The following is a 14858-nucleotide window of genomic DNA, read 5'->3' on the forward strand; positions in this document are numbered from 1 at the left end:
TGTCTCCGGCCAGAAATGTGTTTTGGAGAAATTACCAACTTTGTCTTCTGGCCTGTACTATGCAGAAATTAGTACAATGGAAGCACACTCAATCGTAAACCAGAAGTTTAACGATTCAGGAACTTTTGTGCTTTGGCATGACCGAATGGGTCATCCTGGATCAATAATGATGAGACGAATTATTGAAAATTCAAAAGGGCATCCACTTAAGAACCTGAAGATTCTTGAAAGTAGTGAGTTTTCATGTGTCGCTTGTCATCAGGGCAAATTGATAACCAGGCCATCACCAATGAAAGTTGACATTGAATCCCCTGCTTTTCTAGATCGTATACATGGGGATATATGTGGACCTATTCACCCATCTTGTGGGTCATTCAGATATTTTATGGTTATAATAGATGCGTCTTCGAGATGGTCTCATGTGTGCCTCATATCGTCTCGCAACCTGGCGTTTGCGAAATTATTGGCACAAATAATACGCTTAAGGGCACACTTCCCAGATTATCCTATAAAGGTTATACGTCTTGATAATGCTGGAGAATTTACATCCCAAGCTTTTGATGATTATTGTTTATCAGTTGGGATAAAGGTTGAACATCCTGTAGCACATGTTCATACCCAAAATGGCCTTGCTGAGTCATTTATTAAGCGTGTGCAATTGATAGCAAGACCATTACTTATGAAAACACGGTTGCCTACAACCGTCTGGGGTCATGCTATTTTACATGCAGCATCTCTTGTTCGTCTTAGACCGACTCATTATAATAAATACTCGCCGTCACAATTAGTGTTTGGTCATGAACCAAATATTGCTCATCTCCGAATCTTTGGCTGTGCTGTATATGTGCCTGTAGCACCACCACAACGCACTAAGATGGGCCCCCAAAGAAGGTTAGGAATATATGTTGGGTTTGAATCACCCTCCATTATTCGCTATCTTGAGCCATTGACGGGAGATTTATTCACTGCCCGATTTGCAGATTGTCGATTTGATGAAACAAATTTTCCACAATTAGGGGGAGAGAGAAAAGAAATCAAAAGAGAAATTGCGTGGAGAGTTCCATCACTATCTCATTTTGATCCACGTACCCCTATATGTGAGCAGGAGATCCAGAAGATCATCCACTTACAGAAAATAGCAAATCAAATGCCAGACGGATTTACTGATTTGAAAAGAATAACTAAGTCGCATATCCCTGCAGAGAATGTGCCTATTCGAATTGATGTTCCAAAGGGACAATCTACTAGTGTCATAGCCTCTGAATCTCATCCACGCCTGAAGCGTGGTAGGCCATTGGGCTCCAAGGATAAAAATCCAAGAAAAAGAAATACAAACAATGATCAGAATGACACTATGAAAGGATCTCATGAAGAGATTCAAGATCTGATTAATTCTGATATTCCTGAAGAAATCAGCAAACCCGAGACTTCAGTGAGTGAAGAACTATATCGTTCGAAAATTGTGGTGAATAGTGTTTTTGCATATAATGTTGCACTAAATATTATAAAGGGCAGTGAGGATCAGGAACCTCAATCTGTCGGAGAATGTCGCCGAAGATATGATTGGCCAAAATGGCAAGAAGCAATTCAATCAGAATTGAATTCACTTGCTAAACGTGAGGTTTTTGGACCTGTAGTCCAAACGCCTAATGGTGTAAAACCAGTTGGTCACAAATGGGTCTTTGTACGGAAAAGAAATGAGAGAAATGAAATTGTGCGATACAAAGCACGCCTTGTTGCACAAGGATTCTCTCAAAGACCCGGCGTCGACTATGAAGAAACATATTCACCAGTTATGGATGCTATAACATTTCGATACCTCATGGGTTTAGCTGTCTATGAAACCCTTGAAATACATCTTATGGATGTGGTTACAGCTTATCTTTATGGTTCACTTGATAATGAAATTTATATGAAAATTCCTGAAGGATATAAAATGCCTGAAGCATTTGGTTTAAAGTCTCGGGAAATGTATTCAATCAGATTACAAAGATCATTATATGGTTTAAAACAATCAGGGCGTATGTGGTATAATCGCCTAAGTGAATACTTGATAAATGAAGGATATATAAATGATGCCATTTGTCCATGTGTTTTTATTAAGAAAACAAAATCAGGGTTCATTATACTTGCTGTTTATGTTGATGACATAAACCTCATTGGAACTCCAGAAGAGCTCCAAAAGGCGATTGAATATTTGAAGAAAGAATTTGAGATGAAAGATCTCGGAAAGACAAAACTCTGTCTTGGTCTGCAAATTGAACATTTCGCAAAAGGGATCTTTATCCATCAATCTGCCTATACTGAGAAAGTTTTAAATCGGTTTTACATGGACAATTCGCATCCTTTAAGTACTCCTATGGTTGTTCGCTCACTTGAAGTGAGCAAAGATCCGTTCCGACCTCAGGAAGAAAACGAAGAGCTACTTGGTCCTGAAGTACCATATCTTAGTGCAATAGGTGCACTTATGTATCTTGCTAATGCTACAAGACCTGACATAGCATTTTCTGTTAATTTGCTAGCAAGATATAGCTCTTCTCCTACACGGAGGCATTGGAACGGGATTAAGCATATATTGCGATATCTGAAGGGAACTAGCGATATGGGTCTGTTTTATACTAACAAAGGTAGTACAGATCTTGTTGGTTATGCAGATGCAGGTTATTTATCTGATCCACATAAAGCTCGATCTCAAACGGGCTATCTGTTTACATGCGGAGGTACTGCTATATCATGGCGATCGACCAAGCAGTCCATTGTTGCTACTTCTTCAAATCATGCTGAGATAATCGCTATTCATGAAGCAAGTAGAGAATGTGTGTGGTTGAGATCAGTAATACATTTCATCAGAGAAAGATGTGGCTTGAAGTGTGATACAAAAATACCCACAGTATTATATGAAGATAATGCTGCATGCATAGCTCAATTAAAAGGAGGTTTCATAAAAGGAGATAGAACAAAGCACATTTCACCAAAGTTATTTTTCACACATGATCTCCAGAAGAATGGTGATATTGATGTGCAACAAATCCGTTCAAGTGACAATCCTGCAGATTTGTTCACTAAATCTTTGCCAACTTCAACTCTTGAGAAGATGATATTCAAGATTGGAATGCGAAGACTCCGACATCTGAATCTTGGTCTTCGTCAGGGGGAGTGAAATACGTGTTGTACTCTTTTTCCCTTAACCAAGTTTTGTCCCATTGGGTTTTCTTGGTAAGGTTTTTAATGAGGCAACTCTCAAAGCGTATTATTAGATATGCGCACTCTTTTTCCTTCATTAGGACTTTTTCCCACAGGGTTTTTTCTAATAAGGTTTTAACGAGACACATCATCTATTAATGGATATCCAAGGGGGAGTGTCAAAAATATCTCAAATAGTGGATATCCAAAATATCCCAAAATATCCCAAAATATCTCAAAATATCTCATGTCCTGTTTCTCTATAAATAGGATGCACAAATGCAATGTTGAAAGAGCAGAAGTAATATAAATTGATATCTCTCTACATATTCTCTCTACATATTTCTTCTGTGTATTTACTTCATAGCTTTATTTTATAACATTGTGTCAAAAATATCTCAAATAGTGGATATCCAAAATATCCCAAAATATCCCAAAATATCTCAAAATATCTCATGTCCTGTTTCTCTATAAATAGGATGCACAAATGCAATGTTGAAAGAGCAGAAGTAATATAAATTGATATCTCTCTACATATTCTCTCTACATATTTCTTCTGTGTATTTACTTCATAGCTTTATTTTATAACAGTTAGAATATATATGTTATATTTTCTTTCTGCTATATAGAGGAGTGAAGCCAAGGACGACCAAGGGCAAAAAAGTAATTTAAAGTAGAAAAGTGAAGCCAAGGACGACCTAGGACAAAAAAGTAATTTTATCTAACAAATACACATTGTTCGTAACTGTAGAACCATCCGTCCAGAGTCTTTGGCATTCCACACGAAAAAAACAAACGCACGATTTCACACAGCTCTTTCAATTCTCTTCATCTTCTATTAGGTATGTTTTTCTTTCACTTGATTCATGAATGGTGTCATTATTATTTCTCCTTAATGTTCCCCTGCTTTCACCATCATTACTTTTTTGTTTCTCTTAATCTGTTCGTTTTACATGTCTTTATTTTTCTTCAGACTTCCAAACACAGTATTACTCTTTCGGTTCTTTTCGTCTTCTCAACTGGATAGCTTAATCTGTTACAATTAATTTTAGGTATGCTTTTCTTTTAGTTTGCCCAAACTTCTTCAACTTTCCAATTCATGGTTGAAGTCTTAATGTTGATGTCGTACTTTTTCAATTCTTAATTTTGGATAAATTTGATATTTCTGCTGGCCAACTCCAGGTCTCTTCACAATTCTCCTTTGCTAATCGCTACTCCTTCCCTGTTTCGAAGTTCCATCTATCTCTTCGGGTGAGTTCTTTTAACTTTTTTCCTGCGCATTTCTTTCTTCAGTCTTTCAGTGTATGTTTTACTGAGTTGCCTCTCTATGTTCCACACTCTTCCAAAGTATGAGTATTTTCTGTTGATGGTCATTCATGTTGTGAAAATGGTAGGTTGTCGGGTTTATTCGCTTCCATTTTTTGCAACGAAATCCATGCTGGTGTTCGTTTTGGTTGAATCTGGAATATTAAGTTTTAGTCACTCTGGGTTTTATGCTGATGTGACATCTCTTTGCTAAACTTTGTATTTACTTCTTTTGTTTCTTATTTACCAAAGCACGTATTCTCGGGGTGGAGTAAGGATTTAAAGCTTGTGGGCTCGGAGTTCTGATTCTTTAAAGTTATTGGGTTCTAAATTAATAATTTGTACATATTTTACAAAAAAATTTAATACAAATATATGGTTTGGATCAAAGCAACTGCTTTCGGCCGAACCTAAACCCGTCAACCGGTTCGGTTAAACCGGTTAAAACCGGCAACCGGACCGGTAAAATCGGAACCGGAACCGGAACCGGTAGAACCAGTTAACCGGTTTCGGTTAACCGTTTAATTATTACCGATCCGGTTCCGATTTTTTGAAACCGGACCGGTTAAACCGGTTAAACGGGTGAAATAAAAAAAAATATAGTCGTTGGGCTGTCACACCCTAAAAATGGTAGGGCATGACGGGCACCCGACTCTCATCAGAGTCGAGCGAACCCTTAGACATTCGCTCTATTAAAACTTGTCATTTCAAAACTTTTAAGAACATAAAATTTTCCAAATAGAAATCATTATGTCTATAACGGTTATGAAAACTTTCAATCAATAAGTACTTTAGACCAATCTAAATCATATAAAATACATACTCTTTTAAAATCCATAAATGATTCAACTGATATCACTTTGTCGACATCTCGACAAACATACCACAGGACACTGTCTGCAGAAGTCTCTAAGGAGTAAACTGAACACTATGAGTCAAGACAGGGCCCTGACATACCCGTAATCATACGTATCTATACATGACTCAGCACAGCTCCAGAATGGGGTGGAACTTGCAAATCCCAGCTGACGTCCAAGCATCCTAGCTATATACTTAACCTGCCAAACAATCTGGGGCTGCGGGCATGAACGCAGTGTCCCTAGGCAAAAGGACGTCAGCACGGACAATGTACTGAGTATGTAAGGTGGTAATAAATCATAATCATAATTTGATTTAGGAGAGAAGAAATCACAATCTAACTCAATACCTGCAGCCTTCGCTGGAAGAAACATAAACATATACACGAAGTCTCCAAAACAATCTTTAAGTAAATAATGCAATCTAACACACATTCTTTAAGTAAATAATGCAATCTAACACACATGCCGCTTCCGACATATTAACAAAATGGTCCCTTCGGACAGCCGCTTCCGGCTAGTATCACAATAGTCCCTTCGGACGGCCGCTTCCGGCATAATAATGATGGCCCCTTCGGGCAGCCGCTTCCGGCTCAATAATAATGATGGCCCCTTCGGGCAGCCGCTTCCGGCTTAATAATGATGGGCCCTTCGGGCAGCCGCTTCCGGCTCAATAATAATAATGGCATGGAATGTAAACATAAGTCGTAAATGAAATGAAATAGTAAAACCTCGCACCTCCTTCGGAGTGGTTTTGAAAATCTAACTTTATGTTTCCTTTAGTATAGAACTAATTTCCTCGAAATCATTAGTAAAACCTTATACACATCTCAACTGGCACATTATGGGTGTTCCCTTCGGAACAGAATAGGAGTACAATATCAATAAACTATCACAAGAAACATTTAGACCTTACTCGTCTAAGAATGGAATCATATAGAGTACATATAGAACGAACAACACAAGAATCATGAATCACATTCGGAACCTATGAATAGAGTTATCCCAAAGTTCATACCATTCATCACTTACATCTAAGACATGCCAAAAGAAAGAAGGGTTAGCCTTACATACCGTTTATCGTCTGTACCAATTCAATAATTTAAACTCGTCTCGATTGGCACTTCAACCTATAACAATGGTAGCATGTCCGTCAAATTGGTGGTTTCTAGTAAACGATAACTCGTTCTTGTATAAAAACAAGTGGGCAGCACTTCCACTACTTGCACACATCCACAACTCACATACGAGGTCAACAACATCAATAATAAGATACAACTCAAGGACATAACAAAATCGGCCCCATATGCACTACATACACCATTTCTATCATTCTTTCTCTTTACATCCATGGAGTACAACAACCACAACAACAAAGTGATTAATACACTAATTCCTTATGTTTATCCAGCCCCTTTAACAATGTTAGACCAGCCATCAAGAACAACCCATACTCCAGCAAATATACTACATATATTGTACATAATCATAACTATAATCCCTACATTTTGACTCAACAAGAGCAGCCACAAAAATTACAACAAACAGCCCCCAAAACGTCACTACAAAACAGCCCTTAGTTACCACATAACAATGACCGATAATTTCACGAACATCTAAGAATATACCAAGCAGATCGCACACACTTCGCATACGATATTTTATACGCTTCTTTCCTCCAAGTTTGATGATTCACATCAGCAACAACACAGCAACAACATCAACCTCTATATGCAAGAAAACTATCGTAACATTACAACAAGTTCTAAAACAGCCCCATCCATTATAACGTCACAATACAAATCTTAACTATCCTTAGTTCTCCAATTCCTCAAAAACAGCCCCTAACTACAATTTAACCATAATAATGACAACCTCAAATAGCCATATAATCACATGAGATTTTCCACCAAAAACCTTATCAAAACAGCCCACAACAACAACAACATCAACTATTATATGCAAGGAAACTGCTCTAATTTCACAACAAGTTCTAACATGATTTAAACTTTCCTTTCACATTTTACACATAATCCATAACATTAATAACAACAACCATCCATGTACAAGAATTACTTCAATTTTGTTTCAATAGGAAACCCAAAACAGTCCATCAACAATACAACATCGAAATACAATTTTCGACCTTTATTCCACAAAATCACAAACACATGGAATCAAGTATAATTTTTACCATTGACAACAGCCCCTATACATGTCAATAACCATATTTCCAGCCCTTCAACATAAACAATTATCTACAAATATCATACCATAATAGTGACAACACTAATCAAACTCAACCCAATTAAAACAACTCCAAATCTGCCCACTTTTAATGCCAACTTTAATCAAACAATTTTCTTACTTCCAACTTCACATAATACAACTTAATAGATCCATTACAACATCATTAACTCCAATCTTATAACAAAAAAAAAAACAAAATCTTACCTTAACAAGTTGGCTTCTTAATTTGGCTAGAAGTTGTGAAATGAACTAATACTTGTTCTTGTTGCTCCAAATGACTACTCCACGTTATTATAGCCTTCCTAACTGGTTGGAATACTTGGAAAAACTGATTTTTGGATCAACAAATTTGAGCTCCAATTTGCTAGCCATGGCCGAATGCCATGACTTTTGTTTTCTCTCTCTCTCTAGCTTATTGTGGAAGATGAAAATGAGGGTTTGGTTTGGGCACAGATTTTTCACTATATTTTCATCCCCTAGGAGTGACAAGTGTCCCACTCAAGGCTTGAGCCAATTAAATTTGGCCACATGTCTTGGTGGGGCCCACTTTGTGCACTAATGACTTGTTTAGTGAAAAATTAAATTTTAACCCCCACTTAATAATCTAATCATGGTAAATTAATCCCAACTTTCCATTAATATTTTTTACACTAAGTAAAATTCATAAGCAATTCATTTTCTAATAGAGACCAGAAATTAAAGATTTCTGTTTTGTGCCCGAAAATGATCCCGTCTTTAACTTGAGTCGATTCTCTTGCGAATAACTCGACGTATAAAAATACGGGATATAAACCGGTAACCGGACTGGTAAAATCGGAACCGGAACCGGAACCGGTAGAACCAGTTAACCGGTTCCGGTTAACCGTTTAATTATTACCGGTCCGGTTCCAATTTTTTTGAAACCGGACCGGTTAAACGGGTGAAATAAAAAAAAATATAGCCGTTTGGGCGTTGGGCCTTGTCCATTAATGGACCGTTGGCAACGGTCCATTTGCAAAAATGGCCGTTGCCAAACGATCATAAAATTAATTTTTGGCCCCCCAACCCCCCAAACTTTGTTTTTACCACTTTAACCCATCCCCCACCCTTATATAAACGCTTCTTCATTTTCATTTTAATTCACACTAATTCACTCTTCTTCTCTTTCTCTCAAATCTCAATCTCTTAATTATAGTTACTTTGCAATAATTAGCCACAAAGTCTTATTATAGTTTCAACTTTCAATTATTAATTTTCCAATTATAATATTGTTGGTGGAGTTGGTGATTTTGCAACAATCCGAAGTAGCTTTGGTGGATTTACAATTCTAGCCGCCTTCACTTTGTTGGAAATTAATCCGGCAATTTGGTACCTTCGTTCCAACTCTATCTTTATTTTTCGCAATTTAATTCTAGCAATTTATTTTTTGCAATTTAATTCTAGCAATTTAATTTGTTGTAATTTATTTTCTTGTGATTTATTTGATTGTGATTTAAATTAATTCTATTTAATAATGTCAAAGAGATTATGACGTGGTGCCGGTAGTAGTAGTGGTATTGTTAAGGGTGAGCTTAATGAGGAAACATTTGTGGAAGAAACACCTAATTTAGGTATTGATGTTGGTGGAAATAATTCACTTTTAGGTCATGAGGCAATGCAACAATATTTTACCGACACTTTTAATGAAGATGATGATGATGATGAAACACAACCCCCCGAAAATCCCATAGGAGATACATGCCCTGCACAATCACATACACAAGACAAACCGCCTAGAACTCGTAAGCCAACAGCTAAAGTTTGGAAATTTATGACTAAGAATAGGGAAAACCAATCAGCCACATGTACCCTATGTGGACAAGTATTTAGTTTTAAGCAAGGAACTGGTAAGGATGGTGGAACGGGTAAACTAAATGGTCATATGAGAACATATGGATGTTTGGGGAGAGTAAACGGGTTCAAATGTGGGGGGTATTCAAATGACGATAGACACACAAACCGGTAGAAATTTTAAGTATGACAAGAAAAAAGAGCGTGTAGAAATAGCTAAAATGGTAGCTTATGATTGTTTACCATTTTCCTTTCCCTCAGGTTTGGGGTTTGTTACTTACATTCAACGCTGTTATAATCCGTTATTTGAGGGTATTCCTAGAAGTACTTGTAGAGCCGATGTTATAGATTTGTTTAAAAAATATAAATTTTATTTGCGCCATGTATTTAATTCTTTAAATTGTAATGTTTGTCTTACCGCTGATTTGGGTCTTAGTCTTAACAAGTTAGATTTTTTTGCTATTACATGTCATTGGGTTGATGACAACTGGGTTATGCAAAGAAGAATTATAGCTTTTTTATATGATGAAAGAAAAAGTCGTCATGATGGAAAAATTTTAGTGGATTCAATGTCTACTATTATGAGATTTTTTAACATTTATAGAAAAACACTTTGTATTGCTTTAGATAATGCTTCTAATAATACAAAGGTGATAGGTCTTATAAAAAGAGAACTAAACCCTCCGCTAAGAAATATTTTTCATGTAAGATGTAGTTGTCACATTTTAAACTTAATTGTTAAAGATGGTCTTGTGCATTTTGATGCAGCCAAATGTGGATATCAAGGAACTGGATGACTTGGACGTCTTAGCATGGTGGAAGAAGTACAAGGCAAGCTATCCGGTACTTTCAAGAATGACTCGAGATATCTTTATGGTTGAAGTATCAACCGTGGCTTCGGAAAGCGCATTTAGCCAAGGAAGACAGCAAATTGGAGACCATAGACATTCATTATCCGGCTTTAGCTTGCAAGTACTAGTGTGCATTCGCGATTGGATAAGATCGGAGCGACGCAACCAAAACTTAGAAGCGGAGGAAGGCGAAGAGGAAGAAATTGAAGATTTGATAGCTAGTGGACCGGACCAAATGGAAGACTTTGAAGATATTTCGATGACCGAATATGATGTGGGGGAAATTAACGAAATGGTTCAAAATTGGTGATTTTATTATTCTACTATTTCTGTACAACTCATGTATTATTTGCAAGTTAAAAAAAACTACAACTTGCAAATAAATGTTATCCAAGAATGAATAAAATATATGGCTCATTGAGCTTTCTTCTATTTACTTGTGTTCATATTAAAAATAAAAACTAGAAAGTTATATACTTGAAAAATAACTAAAATATATTAAGAATATACTTATAATGTATAGTATACTATAAGTATAACTTAAACACACACACACAGATATATATATATATAAGTTATATATAACTTAAACATATTTATATATATTAAGTTATATAACCTAAGTATATTGATACATATATTGATATATATATATATAAATATATTCTTACTATATTTTAGGTATATATATATATATATATATATATATATATATATATGTATGTATACGTATATACGAATTTATAAACTTAGAAAAAAATTAAGCTATAAATAACATAATTTATAATATATAAGTTATAAGTATATATAGTATACTTAAACATATATCTATATATATATATATATATATATATATGAGTTATATAACATAAGTATATTGATATATATACGTATATTCTTACTATATTTTAGGTATATGTAGTATAACACTATAACTTAAGCATATAACTTAATATATATATGTATACACGTATATTCTGTATTGCTGACTTGCTGTTAGCCTGTTAGTCAGTAAATATTTAAACTTTACTTATAAACTTGTATAACATATGTAAATATACCTACAATATACTAATAAATACTATAATATATATATATATATATATAATACAAAAAAAAAAGATTTTGGAGACTTTGAACCGGACCGGTTCCAGTTTGAGGTTTCAAACCGGTAAACCGGAACTGGTTAAACGGTTCCGATTTTTTAACCGGAAACCGGCCGGTTCCCTAACCGGTTACCGGTCGGTTCCGGTTAACCGGTTAACGGATTTAGCCGAACCTACGCCCGAAGGGCTAGCTCCGCCCCTGCGTATCCTTGTAGATACGTAAGTTGCACAACACTTTACAATCATTTGAATTCTACTAGATTTTAAATGAGGAATTGCATCTGCATTTGAACCGCAATTAGCTTTGAAGTTGTGTGGAAGACCTCCATTTAGGTATAGAACACCTGGGACGGTGAAATCAAGACTTTTAGGAGGTCTGGCAGAGCCCAAGTGGAGAACTGAGACTCTACACTCCTCCCGTGAACCATAAGGTCACCTAGAAAAGTATCTAATTTCATGCGCAATATGAGAGTACTACGAAAAGGGAATCGTTAACAGTGAACCAGTTTGCCAAGACCATTCGTAGTAGTAATTCTGAGTCAATAGGGCTAATGAATTAGACATTGATTGTTTTGATATTACATTGTTTACTTCACCTATCTTTTTTCTTAAATCTTTGAGTTTATTATTTCTATAATTCTTACATGATTGTCTATTAATTTTAGTAAAGATTAAGTTAAGAAGAATAAAAAATAATGAAAATTTGTTGTAATTCGATAACGGACTTATTGTTGCCCTTTTAGGTATATGTTTTCCATCTTATCTTCCGTGCACTTGTGGTTACACTACTGCAAATATCAAATATATGATAATTCTTGATTTTTTTCTATAATTACTATTTTATCCCTGCACTAACTGAGCTAAATGACAGCTCTATCCTTGGTGGTCTTGCTTGTCACATTTCTATATAGTAGTAACTAGATGAGAATTGTCCGTGCAAAGCACAGGCCCAACATTGTAGATTTGAATCTGTCACTTTATAATGATGCTTTAGAAAATTCATTTGCGAGTCCAACTGGGATGGTCAAAGAAGCAGTAAGGAAATAATAGCAACAAATTAGAATGACAATAAAGGATTAAATCCCAATACATTCATTATCCAAGTATGGAATATTCGTAAGTTCATTATTCTCAAACTCTATAAAGAAAAAAGAATCCCCATTTAATTATCAACTGTTGAATTTCTTTACTACTTATTTTCTTCCGAATTTTAGAAACTTGACCGTCTTGACCAAAGAAAGCTGGTCAAACATCTTCATTTGATCGATTGTAAGCTTTTAGGATAAAATCTGGACGTGCCCATGGATCCACTTCAAAGTTCAAACCATTTTCAAGCTGGCATTGTTGTATCCCTTATTCCTCGAGACCCTGTAAATGGATTAATTATTAACAAAAAAAGAAAAACTAATTTAATTAAACAACAAGAACATAAACCTCTGTATAGTATACGTTACATCAATTAAATTTCTGTCTTAGGGATATAGGTAAATTCTTTTATAAGTATGATCTTATTCTTATGACGTAAAACGGGTGTAGAGTACAAACTTAGTACCCCTTCAGAAGAACTCAATGAATACACCAGACATGCGTTAGTATTTCTAGGGAGGGAAGTAAGGAGAAAGATAAGTTGTACCTGCACATGTAGCTATGGAACAAGAGCCTTAACTCCATAAATTACTATTATGCGTTTTTGTTTGAATAGGTTGTTGAACTTTTTCATATAAACTAATACTGACAGTATTACTATCTGAAATGTGTGGTTGAACATATGTTGGTCCTCTGCATATTGACATATTAAATTAGTATTAGCTATGTCGAGAAATCAGATTATGACAAAGAAAAGTTGTAGGAAGGATTAACTATGTTTTTAAAAACTTTGAATATATGTAGACAGAATTTGCAACTTTTAGTTTGAGATATTCATTCAAGGAGCTTTTTTCTCTTTATCTTAAGGTGCCTTTATAAGTGACTTTTTCTAATTTTTATTTATGTGCTTTTTGCACTTCTATTGCATCAACTTGCTTTTGCCAACAGTGATTTACATTTTTATCATTTTAAGCCCTTATTGATATCCTGAATGGTCATAAGAATAAGTTCATTGTTTCGAGTTTCAAATTCAACTTTCTCATTTTGTATTTAGCATGTTCCTTTTCACTTTCTTTTTTTACTTCCATCTTTGATCCAAGTATATGTTGATGAAATGGAAAGGCAAATGAAAGTCATTATGTAAGAGCTGTAATGCTATAAGCTTAAGTAATTATGCTTCACTATTCTGACTTGCCAAACTTATAAGAAGATATTGAGTTTCCTTTCTTTAATAGGATGTATTCAGCGAATTGTCGCTTTACGCACAAGAAGCATGGAGAGAGTACAAGACCAGAAAAAATTCTAGTGAATTGTGCTGTTATGGCTGAAGAGCCATGGTTTGTGATCTTGCCTTTTGAAAATTAAATCTTGATTTAATGTCTCTATTATAATTATTGAAGTGGTCATGTGATATATGTAGGTTGAAGGTCTTGGATTTTGTAGCTCTCAAAAAGAGTTATGTCATTCTTCAATGTGGAGAAACCAAAAAGTGGTATCTCATGCTGGACTAAAGCGCACAAGGGTCACCAGGTTTGAAGGAGTTCTTAAAATCGTTTTTGTATTTGTTATCCAACATAATTTTAATATCTATTATTCACTGTTGTTGCCTGCTTAGGGAGCTATTGGTTTGAGTTAAATGGCATTCAACGTGTTAATAAAGAAAATATCTGCGAATTACTTTTATGAATTATTTCAGTAGGTTACTTTTTTTGTTTTCTTGATAGTTAAGTGATTTTAGTAGGTCACTTTATTAGTAGTGTACCAATGATTGTGAGACTGATTTTCTCTCCTCCTAATGCTGTATAGATTGACCGATGACTCCATGTGGGCACAACTTGGATTTCTACTTTGGCAGTGTGGTTTGAAAGTGAAAGCTACCTTCTTCTTCTACCGGTGAATGTTATTGCAGGATTTTACACCTATATAAAAACTTTTTAACTTTTTCAACGAGTAAACATCTTGGAGCTGACAATGTTACATTATCAAATATTTTGTTGAATATTGGGTGTTGGAGATGGAAAAGAAATACATCTTTAAGTGCAACAAACGTGTATGCTAATGTATATTTGTCAAAGCAACACTAAAGTTGTTCAGGAGAAGTGTTATACCTCATTTAAACGGGTTAAAGTAGAGTACAACATATTGGTGATTCCTATTTTTTATTTTAAGGAGTCGCCATCTAATTGGTTTATTAGTGAATTAGGACACCTAATTTATTATCTAAGGCAAAGTCAAAGCTAAACCTCTATTAATGGTTTGCTTAATCAGTCTGATTCTAAGTAAGGATTTTAGATTATCCTAAAGGGAAGAGGTTAGGCATCCTTTAGAATCCGTTAACTACGGTTATCCGGTCAAACTTAGGTTAATTAATTAAGGTGGAAGATGCAAACATGACATTTAAATTTTAAGAA

The 14858-nt window shown here is 35.2% G+C and overlaps 1 long non-coding RNA gene across 1 annotated transcript; it reads left to right on the plus strand.

Annotated features, from left to right (window-relative positions):
• Nucleotides 1-3930: 3930 nt before the first annotated feature.
• LOC132626718 (uncharacterized) lies at nt 3931-14494 on the plus strand. The gene is made up of 6 exons (XR_009577589.1): nt 3931-4025; nt 4157-4235; nt 4366-4434; nt 13683-13784; nt 13868-13977; nt 14254-14494. It is a non-coding gene; the product is annotated as an uncharacterized LOC132626718 (long non-coding RNA).
• Nucleotides 14495-14858: the final 364 nt, after the last annotated feature.

The sequence above is a fragment of the Lycium barbarum genome, chromosome 1 (assembly GCF_019175385.1).
Source record: "Lycium barbarum isolate Lr01 chromosome 1, ASM1917538v2, whole genome shotgun sequence".
Taxonomy (NCBI): domain Eukaryota; kingdom Viridiplantae; phylum Streptophyta; class Magnoliopsida; order Solanales; family Solanaceae; genus Lycium; species Lycium barbarum.